Here is an 11,743-nt window from a genome sequence, read left to right as displayed (position 1 = left end):
TGGAAGACGGGGCTGAACGAACGAACAACTCGAGAGGGTTGATTTTAGGGACTAACACGTGGAGCCAGACTAGCATAAACGTTCTGGCCAGAGAGCGGAGAAGAGAACGAGGGAGCAAGCGAGCAGCAAAAAGGGACGAGTTATCGAATCAACGTGGAACGAACCTGTTCTTGCTTGGACTAACTGGAGCATGGTTGGGTCGATAACACACGGATTAATTGTTTCGTTCTTCCATCGGTCCTTCGATCCTCGACTATTTTACCAAGACACGCGGTCATTTTCACGGAGGAAAAGAAAAAGAGAGAGAGAGAGAGAGAGAGAGAGAGAGAGGGAGACTTTGGGAAAATGTGAATGACCGTGTCGTGACTTTTTGGGTCAACCTCTCCGAACGCAATTACCGAGATAACGAACCGCATTCACGGCGGTTCTATTAAAACCGCAAAGACCATTTTAATTCAATGCACGCGGAAACGAAGGTCCGCCGGCGTTGCTCCGTGTTTGTCGTCCCTATCCGCAACGGTTTTAACGAGCAACCTACGACGACAATTAAACCCGACAATATTCTCCCCCTCCCTCGCCCCTTACCGTCCGATTCTCTTCGATTATCGTCGAATCATGTCAATCGAAAGAGTCGAAGCGGCGCGCGGTAATTAAACCTGTTAATCGCATTACTCTTGGTTATTAATCCCGCTGAGCGCGGTATAGCTTTGTGTAACGACTTCCGGCGGTCTGTCACGCAGCAACGATCGATCCAACGAAATATCGAATATGCTTCTCGTTGTATCGGAGAGATGGGTTAATTCGCTACACGAATTGCATTAGACGAAAATACGCCATTTCCAGAATTCGCCGCGTTTTTCTCTATTACCCAGAGAGAGAGTTGGTTCGATAGCTTGTTAATTGCAGAGGAATTAAGTGGTCGCTCGAGTGACCAATATTTGGATTACAAAATATAATTCAACCAGTGTAGCCAGACATGGAAACAATCGAATTGACAGAAATTTGAATTCTAATACGATCTTCGGGTCATTTTTGACCCACTGCATTCTTTGGGTCCTTTTTGACCCACTGAATTCTTTGGGTCCTTTTTGACCCAAAGATATTACGATCGAACGTGTCAGGAAATACTAGGGTCAATGACCTAAAACATCGGCCAGGACCGTACGAAGAAGTGCAAATTTAGTTTTGCCGGTTCCAATGAGTTTTGTAAATCTGACCAATTTTACGAGCTTCCTACATTTCTTCCACCGACTATACCTTTAGTAGGTTAGAGAATACCCCGCAAGGCTGTGTTGGAGAAAGAAAGGGGTTAGAATTGGGTGTTCCCACTGGAAAAATATTATCGTCGTGTTCTTTGCTTATTAGTTTCCAACTGGATTGTTCCCTTGGCTGATTCGCCAGGCAAGACAGAAAAGGACCGATGTCCCTGGCCGCGAGCGCGGTTCACTGTGTCAACCGTTGCTTTCTCGTGGACTTTTTGTCCGCCGTCCGCATCTGCCGCAGCGTTGCAGCTCGTTCCAGGCGGTATCCGCTTCCTCCTGACCTCAATATCCTTCGGGCTGACTTTTCCTTTCAGAGTTACCTCGAAAGTTTAGTTTATTCCGCGAATAATCCCACGATGGAACCACGGGTAACAACGTGAAAAATTATGCTCCCACCACCCCACCCCACACCGCTTGTTCCAGTAAACAACCTTTCTTTACGATCCTCTGGAACGTTTGAATCGCCGGTCCTTTTAACTCGTAAATTTCTCCAGCCTTTCACGCTCGCACAATGTTAGAACGCACACACCCTGCTCTGTATGCACGGTGTAATGCCCTCGTACGCTTCGATAGCCATTTATTCCCCCCCTCGAGAGAATGCAAGGTGTGACAAGAAAAGGGTCGAAGATTTTAGGGCCTTGTATCATAGTACTCGCAGAGCTCTAATAAATACAGGCCTGTAAAAATGCCTCGTACGCTTCGATAGCCATCTTTTTCCGCCTTGGGGAGAATGCAGTGTGACGCGAAAGAAGGGTGGAAGATTTTAGGGACTTGTATCATAGCATTCGCAGAGCTCTAATAAATATCCTTCCTCTATGAGAAGAGGCTCGAATTTTCTAAAGCTACGTGGAGCTTTTCTCCTCCAAAGGATCAATTTTAGGACCTACATCGACCAAAAATGTCCCGATGATCTCAGCGAGTATCTGTTATGAACCCGAAAATTGCTAGGCCCGTTTCTTCCGTCACCCTGTATAACTCGGTGAGCGTCAGAGGCAGAGGAGGAACGGTTTGTTTGAGGACAATGGCTCGAAAACTGCCGCCGTGGCTGTTGAAGCTCGACGACGCAGCCAGACACGGCTGCGAGGGGGTGAGGCTTTGGGTCTTGGAGAAAGCCGACGGCATTAATTCGAGGTAATTTCTGCTGGAGACGACAAAGGGCTTCCGCGCGTTCGACGAAGACACACGTCGCGGACAAAGGGTTTCCCTTAGAGGATTACGGGAATCGCGGCGTCTTCGTGCTTGTCTACGGTGTACTCTACACGGCCGTGTAATACGACGGGAGTAACTGCGGGGCAAATACGTCATTACGCCGCGTTGCGTCGCGACGCGCGGGGAACTCGCGGGAGACGCCTCGCAGTATTCCTGACGGGGCGCGGCCTCGATTGTCCTACGCCGCGGGACTTGCTGGTAATTTACAATTGAAGTCTCCGGGGGGGAAAATAGTTTCTGATCTGGTACAGTTGGGGAACGGCTTGATAACGGTTCTTAGAGGGTGTCTGCGAAGGAAGGTAATTGAAATTAGGGAATGAAAAATTTCTGGGAAGATTTGGAAATTGGCGAAGAATCACAGGAGGAGTTATGATAAAAACAGTTATATCAGTAAGAAAAGTTAATGTTAATTCCAAGTTTTGGTTTAATTTATGAAACTGAAGGTTGAAAAATTTCATTAATCTACGGTACGTTAGCTCTTCTTACTTCATATAGTACTGAAACGGTAATTAGTTGACTCTTAGATGCATAGTCGGGAAAAGAAATTATACGTCAACGACGATGGTTTCAAAATTTCATAGAATACTATACGAGAATGAAGCACAATTGATTGTGAATCGAGGCATTAGGAAATTGTAGAGCTACTCATTTAGACGATGTGTTCAGAAAAGACCAGATCAGTGATGGCGAACCTATGACACGCGTGTCAAAGGGGATACGCATCGACTTAAGTCAGCTCTCAGCCGAAACCGAGCAGATCACAAATAATCATCGCGCAAACAACGAAAAACAACGGTGTCTATCTTCTATCAACGGGGTATTAGACGATGTGTTCAGAAAAGACCAGATCAGTGATGGCGAACCTATGACACGCGTGTCAAAGGTGATACGCATCGACTTAAGTCACCTCACACCTCACAAATAATCATCGCGCAAACAACGAAAAACAACGGTGTCTATCTTCTATCAACGAGGTAACGCTCGCAACAATTATGGATATTTCTAGATGCGACACGGCACCCGAGCTCTTTCCCAATTTTGACACTGTACTAGAGCCACGATCAAATTTCACAATTTTTTGATTTACCGTCTATCCCTTCGTAACTGCATTTTTAAACAAAATTCCAAGGAAACAAGTGTCGTGTGTTTTTCGGGGACACCATCGATCTCCCTAATTTCGATGACGTTGAATATGAACGTTGGTAGCATCTTGGAACCACCGCCATAAATCGAATCGTTGCTCCGACTCCCCCCTGGAACTTGGTCCCGTGTTCATTCGCCCCCAGGGTACATTAAACGCTTTCTTCGCGGGGTTACGAGCACGGCCGCCCCGGGCAAACATTAAATCCTGGTCAGGCGTGTTTCGTGGATTAATTAATTGAGGAGGGGCAACGTCGAGTGGTTGGATAAAATTCTACCGGGCTTGTATCAACTTTGATTCCCTCCAGAGTAAATAATTACGTTTAATAATTTCTGATGTTACCTGGTATTATCCGCGGGGGAAGCTACGGAAAGGAAACCCCTCTGAAGTCACGTACAGCTCTTGCTTTTACAGCGGACGATCTCCATCGGCGAGCAAAGATGGGAAATTGAATTTTCACATGCGCAAGTTTCCTGTGAAAATCGTTCTGCAATCCCGTTCGCTCGCCGCAAAGAGGAATACTTCCTCCTCCCCTTTGATCATTTTGGAATCGTCATTAATAACCGTGCGTCTCGCGGCCGTTAATTTTTCATTTCCGGCTGGCAGGGGTTCCGGTGAAATAATAGCCGTGTTACGTGCCAGCGATTTCGTCGGTTGTCGACCGTCGGAAAATTGAATTAGAACGCTAATTGTAATTTCGCCCTCTGTAAATCCCATCGAACCGTTCGAAAATCTCGTGGAGCGTGCGCGGATGAAATAAAGACTGCAGATAGAGTAGGTATTAATTGACGTGAATTTGCAATCCGGAACCAATCACCGTGTCAAATATCTGTCGCGCTAATCGTCCCCGAAAAGAAATTCAATATTCCGCCAAAGTAAATAAATAAAAGGGACAATTCTAATTCGTTTCTTCTCCAATTCATACACGGTTCGAAAAATCCTGGCCCAGTGTCCCCTCGAGGAGTGTAAAATTCATTGGCGAGAAAATGAAAGCACAGAGCCACTATTTGTCACGCCACTTACCTGCCAGCTAAACCACCATTTACCTTTGCCGCTTGCGGAGAATTATGTTCATCGAATCAACGATACATTGTTACGCTCTAGCCGAGTAATTAACCACTTTGAACGAATAAATTTCGCCGGGCGGAACAAAAGAGGTCGGGCGGTGTGCGCGGCGGGCAAGGAAGGTGAACAATGTGGCCGCGGCTCGGTACAATGCCGGGAGAAAATTATGGCGGCGCGGCGGCATGAATCGGCTATCAAAATCGTGGAACAAAGCGGACAGGGGTGGCGGAGAGGGTGGTGGTGGTCGTCGAAAAGGGGCCTCGAAATCGATGTGGACGAGACGCGACAAGGGAACGACCGATCCCGAGGAATCTCACCGGCGCGTTAAAGTTCCATCACCGGCGGAAGTTAATTTAATCCTGATCCAATTAAACCGGATATAACGCTAAGCCTGTTGGTGGGTGCAGTTGGCCGCATGCAGTTAACGTGCCGGGGCTGGCCGTGCCAGTTAACCACTGCGTAAATTGGAAATTGGCCTCGCGTCCAATAAATATCGGATTAGCCAATAAATCGGACGGAAAACAACGACGCGTTATATCAACGGCGGAGGGACGAGGGGGTGAATTAACGCCGCTGGGCAAGAGTCTCTCGCGAGATCCAGAGACGATCTTTCGAGTCGCTCTTCGCTTAATGGAACACGTTCTCTACAGTGGTTTCTTAATTAAGCGAAGTATCGTGCAGGAAGTCGGTAAGTTTTTTCCTCTGGATATTAAGAGTGCAGTTTCGACGGTGAGCCGGGTCACTTTTGACCCAGCGCAAGATTTCTTCCTTTATACATCAGAGAATCAATTTAAAATTAGAAAGCATAAATTGTGTATGATAGTTTGACTTAGCGTGAGTTCCTAGGTAAATAATATTTCTATTCTTTTAACCCTTGGCAGGCAAATTCTAGGCTTTCTAGGCTATCATCTAGGCTACCACTTTCTTCTAGGTTTCAAAAAATCTGAAAAATTTTGGGACACTCACAGCCAATCACGGTCACGTTCGCATTCACGCACGGACAGAATAATCGAGTTTTAGGCTTAGCGAGCGTATTAAACGAGCACACAACTTCACTTAACCTCTCGACTTTCGAGAAGAAATCTTCCCGACTCGTACACCTCCACAGTGGAACTTTTATTCCCGGCCGGCGGATACCGAAGTGCCTTCTTAAATCAGCCAGAGAGCGGGGCACAGTTCATAAAGATGACGATAAAGAGGTGCGAAAATCCGACGCTTCATAAAATTCCTTTCACACAACCGATAGCGCGAGTACTGGATTTACGGGTGTATATGGTCTAGGATCGATAGGAAAACTACCTCGATACTCTGCCCGTTTATTATCCTCCCCGTTAGCATCGATTCCATCTCGCTAGAGCTTCCCTGTTAGCACAACCGTGGAGGAGTATCTTTTTTCCCCTCCCCCCAGAAACGAGCGCTCGATTTACCCTCTTCTATTAGCCTCGATTTACACTGCCCGCGGCGTCCAATGTCTTCGTTTACGAGGCAGAGGAGTCGCGGAAAATTTTGCGTGCTGCTCGCCACTCGCTCGTCTCTCTCCCTCCTGCCACGCCGGGCTTTATGGAGTTTCGTGTTTTTACGAGGGCAACGCGCTATGCTCGACGACGTTTCCACCAGAGTGTCACGTAACCCTTGTACAACCGCCTCCCGCTACGTGCTCATTTCCTGCCAGCTTGTGTACGCGTGTATACGCCCCGCCAGTGTTTAACCATACACGCTCCCCTCCCGCCTCGTTTTAATTGCGCTCTCGAGGTCAGTTTCGCGGTTACTACCGATTACGAAACTAATTTACCTTTCTTGCTCGCTGTCTCTCGGTAATTAGCGGTCTTCTCGCCGGGACAATTTCGCGTGTTAGGGGACGTTTCGAAATACACAAGCGGAGAAGCGTTTTAAACGTTGGAGAAAAAGTTACCCGATCGGCGTTAACACTCGAGAAGAATCACTGGATTCTGAAAGTTTCACAGGTGTTTTGTGCACCTTACGCAGAGCGTGATTTAGAAGCGAGCTTGTGTTCACGTACAACACTAGAGTCGTTGACCCAAGCGTGCCGGCCGAAAGGAGCGGCATTTTTCTACGTCGCGGAAACAAACGACGCAGCTCTCCTTCATCCGAAACTGTTCACTCGAGAGGAGCACTTGAACGTGTTTTACACCGAAAAGCTGAAGGATAGCGTGTGTGTGTTTGCCGCGGAGAAACGAGAATCGATCGTGGCTAATTTGTTTCCCCATTCGCGGTGCAACAGACCTCGAAATTCTATCCGCGGCACCGAGAGATTCCGGGGATTATCTCGAGATGGAAGACGACATTCCAGGGTGAAAAATGTCCCGTTGCCGGGAATATCTGGTGTCCCCGATTCCAAACGGGAGTGAAATTACCCTCGAGTTTTGATAAATACCTGGGTCAAGGGTTGAAATTCACCGGAAAAATTGCCACGGTGATATCTGCACGGGGAGCTGGCTCGTAAGGAAATGAGTGGAAAAATGGCGGAGAGACCGCGTCGTACGTTTTATCGCGTCCGTAACAATCGCGTTGCTACACGCTGGCAAACGAAAGCGTCGTTTACTTGTAACCCCGTGGCGTTCCACGGTTCACGAGCCATTCGCCGGCCCACATAATTTCGGAGCAGCTGAGCACATGCTCGTAAATATCCTGGAGAATGCCGCGCCGGGGGATATATATCTATACCTCGATCGGAAATTGGGGCAAAGTCGTTGAAATAATTTTTCAGAGGAAGATGCATCGTAAAATTCTACCCCACACTATCTGCGGAATTAAACATATTTTTCACGGAGTGATGTGTCGCGATAGCAGCGAGTATGATGGAGAATTTTGTCTCGAAAACAACGGGAAATGACGATTTCTCTGAGTGTTGAGAAATGATCACAGACTCTTGGAAATTAGCGTTAACGAATGGGACAATAAGACGATTTCAATTGTACCATGCTCGGGGAGGAATTTCCTTCGATTTCTCGCGATCGACTCGTCGAGATAATTAAGTATCAACCCCTTTTCGTTGGACGAATTGTTGGAAGATTTACCGGCGCGATTCCTTCCTCCGCCGGTCTTCTTAACGAAGATCCGCTTCTCGCGCCGCCGAGACCTTGCACGGTATTAATGGAGAATCGGACGCGGACAAACGGCCGTGATTACGGAACAAAAACGACGCAGAGATTTTTTTTTCGTTGTTCCTTGGAGGGAATTTCGAAGGAATCAACCCCGTCGTTCGACCTTTGAACCCCGCTCCGACCGACTTTCTCGCGGCACAAAAGAATTCTCACAGTTACGTCTCCTCTCGATACGAACCGCTCCAGAGGCGAGCGTAAATTTCACCCATGTGCTCGTATCATTTTACAAACTTTCATCGTGATACACGGAATTAATACACGCCGGCGCGCCGCGAGAAAGTTCCCCGATTCGCGGTGCAATAATCGCGGAAACGGGTCGAGCCGTACATAAAGAACGTACACACGTACGTATGTATGTAGGAACGATTCCCTATCGATTGCCCGCAATTTACAAGCGAGCGTACCACCGATTTCGAATAATAAAAATATTAGCGGGAGAACCGTTTGGACGATCGTTGCTCGTCGACGATTCCCGCACTCTCTCCTCGTTCCCTCGCCCATTGAAATAATGGGCTGTAAAACGGTAGAATGACAAACACACAGCTCCGATCGCTTTCCGATTTGATCGTCGTTATTATCGTAAATTCGCGAACAGCGGTCCTTCGAAATTCGTGGGCCATTAAATTGTGCGCGTAAATTGCTCGGTGCTTCTTCTCTTCTCCCACCGTCGTCGTCAAGCCTGTCGCGTTCCAACGATATTTCGAACCTCGTGAGTTCGATGTTCTCTCCTTCTCTCCGCTCCGCGCCTCGCCGCTCTCTAAATATTCATGAACAATCTTGCGGTAATCCGCTTCGTTGTGACGTGATTGGATGCAGCCGGGGACACGTGTACGATCGTTGCGCTCTGCGCCGTAATTGTCCACGCGGAACGTGATCGAAAGGCCGAAAAGACGACACACAGAGGTGGAACACCGTCGTAGAGAGTTTTGCAGAGGGAGAGAAACTTTTTCAATTCTTATTTCATTTCCCCCGACTTATTTCCGGGCTATTTTCTTTTTTTTTCTCCTGTGTGTACCAGGACGACGGCGCTCTCTGTTTCTTTTCCCTTTTTCCTCGAGATTCCACTTCAAGACAGGAAGTAAGCAGCCTCTATATGTATGAGGGCGAAGAGACGTTTTCCATTTGAAAGCGCGTTACACATTTCCGCATTTCATTATAGTCAACTTCCCGGCCCCTTTTTACTATATTCATATAAAGCTCGTCTCTCTCTCTTCGGTGAGTACTTTTTTCCTGCGTTCGATATTTACTTTTTACGAAAGCTCTCCTTCCCTCCACCTCCTTGCATCCGATGGTAATAACCCTTTGCAACCAGGTCACGGAATCTCCCTTCTTCCTTCCTTGTGCACCTGCCATCCTTACAACGGGGGAGAGAGCCAGGCACAGTACATTACGACGGAGGAAAGAGCTCATATCTTCCGCCAGACATCTTCTCCCGCGTGAATCTTTGCTGAGAACGTAAGGAACGGAGGAGCTCGCAAGCACATTTTCCACCTACGTGGATAATACACGTTGCGTTCGTTTACTGCACCGGAGAGAGAGTGAAAATCTAACGCACGCAATCTCGATTTTTCCGGGAAACGAACTCTGGTTCTTCTAGGAAAATTAAGCTGCTCCTAGCAAGCTCGCGAGCTGAGCGATACATCCAGAAAGCTTGCAACGTGACCTTTGTGTATTCAAAGAGCTCACTCCGTGCAGTTGGATGCAGATAGGCACAGCAATGTCCCAGAAACAACGACAAAGCGAATTAAATTTCGGGTTCCAGAAGTGTAGAGGGATTATTTCCGGTTGAAGAGATGTGTCGGGAACTGAGGGAAACTTCTAGGAATGTCGAGAGTAACCAGTAGGTTGCTGTATACCACGTGTACGTGACAACGTGTCACACAGAGAAGAGTTTCGGGAAAGTCGTCTTCGAACTGGTCCAATATCCTTTTTATTAATTTACTTTTTATCACAGAATGTAGCAACTCGATGAACTACGACCGTACAATTATGAAAAATCGAAGAAAAATTAGCTTTGCCTAGAGGAGAATCGAACCCAGGCCACTCGAGTGGTAGTCAGCGAGTTGACTCACTGGACCACCGAAGCCTCGCTTTTTTCTCTCTCGTGTCTCGTAGATATAGAACCGATATCAGAGTTCCTTACCTTCACTCCAAAACTATTTCTACCCGAATTCCCTCGATTTTCACTTTCCTATCGTAGAAAAATCATTTTTACCAAAAGAATGGACCACTGCGACACGTACAAACAGCGTAGAAAAATTACGTCTCGGCCAATATACGACGTCTGATGAACTCCCGTGGCACCTTTGGCTCGCAGAAAAGGAGGAAATTCACACCGTGGAGGAAAGTAAGGTCTGACAAGCGCGAGAGTCCAGCTAGCGTAATTGTCGAGGTTGTACGAACGCCGTGTGCATCGGCCAAGGGGGGAACACCGGTTTTTCCACGGGAAGCAGAAGCTCTCTGAATTTTCTCGAAGATTCCCGGAGTTACGACTTCCCCCGAGGAGCTTAATCCCCGATGGAAAGGAAGTTGCGACGGTAAATACCGGGAATGGTGTGCACCTCTCTCTTCGTATGCTCTGCAACGTTTTTTACCCGTCTGGTTAAAACAGAGAGGACGAAGAGGAGCACGAGCTTCCTACGAGCTCGCCTCTTTACGAGAACGTTTTAATAATTCCTCCCGGTTGAGATACACAGTTATGCAAATCGGGACGATTCTTCTACTTTCAGTGAAACGACGATGCCCAAGGATTAAACACCTTTGTTTCTTCGACTGACTAATTCATATTCTGCCTAATTTCACGTAGCTTCTCTATTTTGTCTCTCGCGTCGTATCGTTTGTTTCGTTGCCTCTTTCAAGAACGTTAAATGCTCTTTTAAGTATTTTATCGGTGCTTATAAGATTGTTTCACGGGTTAAATTGACTACTGTGACACACTTTTTAATTTGTCGAGAATAATTTAAATAATTTTGTCTTCCGCGTCGTATCGTTTGTTTCGCTGCCTCTTTCAAAAACGTTAAACGTTCTCCCAGTTATTTCATTTTAGTTATGTATTGTTGCTCATAAAATTGTTTAAAAGGTTAAATTAGCGAATAGTGACACACTCTGTCAACCAAATATTGTCGTCACAGCACTCGAAGTACCAATTCAAGAATAATTTAAATAATTTTGTCTTCCACGTCGTATCACTTGTTTCGTTGTCTCTTTCAAAAACAATTATCCAACTTCCTATGAAAACTTTGAATCATTTTACTCTAGTTACTCATTATTGTTTATAAAATTGTTTCAATGGTTAAGCTAGCGAACAGCGACACACTTTGTCCACGAAATATTGTCGACACAGCACTCAAAGCACCAATTTATCAAGAATAATTAAAACAAAATTCCAGCACACTGAAATTTCTTAAAAAAAGATTGCAAATTCTGTTACCACAGATTTATCAATTTGTCGACTGGTTGAAGTGACGAGACGCGGTAAATCGTGGCGCATTTCACGCCCGGCAGCCCGGAGCTTGCAGCATCGCGGCAGGAAAAGGTTCTCGCAAGTGAAAAACGGCATCTGGGACGTCGTGTCGGTCCATCGAGCGTCGTCTCTTCCACGTATCCATCTCGTTTTCCGCGCCGATATCCTTCCGTGACGCTCTCGAATCGGGAGCATCCCGTGTCTCATAATGATCTCGTTACTTTTCTGTCCATCCGTCGGTATACCACCATTTCTCGTTAATTACCCGAGTGACTTCCACCAAGCCGGAAAATGTTCTGTGGGACGCGTTGCCGGTATCGATGGATACCGCGCATTTTTTTCCCGAATAATTATTTCGTTATCGAACGCTCGAAACTCTCCACGCCCTATCGTTTCTCCCCCGCTACTCGTGGGCGCCTGCATCGATACATCTATTCCATTCTCGTTCGTTCAATTTACATAAATTCTTCCCGATAGG

General features: G+C 46.8%; 1 protein-coding gene across 1 annotated transcript in view; it reads right to left on the bottom strand.

The window, feature by feature from the left end:
* The window catches only part of LOC108572956, a 116,505-nt gene that overhangs the window by 59,408 nt on the left and 45,354 nt on the right, over nt 1-11,743 (bottom strand). The gene's annotated exons all lie outside the window — the stretch shown is intronic.

Source organism: Habropoda laboriosa, unplaced genomic scaffold (genome assembly GCF_001263275.1).
Source record: "Habropoda laboriosa isolate 0110345459 unplaced genomic scaffold, ASM126327v1 scaffold102, whole genome shotgun sequence".
NCBI classification, from domain to species: Eukaryota; Metazoa; Arthropoda; class Insecta; order Hymenoptera; family Apidae; genus Habropoda; species Habropoda laboriosa.
This window is presented reverse-complemented; position numbering and strand designations above follow the sequence as displayed.